This window comes from Apis dorsata, unplaced genomic scaffold (genome assembly GCF_000469605.1).
Source record: "Apis dorsata unplaced genomic scaffold, Apis dorsata 1.3 scaffold_194, whole genome shotgun sequence".
Taxonomy (NCBI): Eukaryota; Metazoa; Arthropoda; class Insecta; order Hymenoptera; family Apidae; genus Apis; species Apis dorsata.
The window spans coordinates 1,241,344-1,241,614 of record NW_006263478.1 but is presented as its reverse complement, the minus strand read 5'-3'; the positions used below and the strand labels follow the sequence as shown (position 1 = coordinate 1,241,614).

At 33.9% G+C, this 271-nt stretch overlaps 1 protein-coding gene across 1 annotated transcript in view; it reads right to left on the bottom strand.

Annotated features, from left to right (window-relative positions):
- Window positions 1–271, bottom strand: part of LOC102681633 (longitudinals lacking protein, isoforms H/M/V-like) — a 38,300-nt gene that overhangs the window by 2,414 nt on the left and 35,615 nt on the right.

The window sequence follows — 271 nt, the reverse complement described above, 5'->3', positions numbered from 1 at the left end:
AAAGCAACAGCCCACCCGCAACCCCCCTCTGATTTTTCTTTACTTCTTTTTCCCTTTCCAATTTTTCTTTGCTTTGCCACTTTTTTCTTTTTTTGTTCTTTTTTCTTTTTCAATTCTGTATGTGTTTTTTGGATAGTATGTAAATATGTAATCGATATAATAATTGCGGCCAAGATGGCCACTGCGGTGAAGAAAAAATTCGCCGCATTAAAAGGCATTGCACTCAATCCAAAAAAAACGACAAATCGAAATACAAATATTACAAATAACA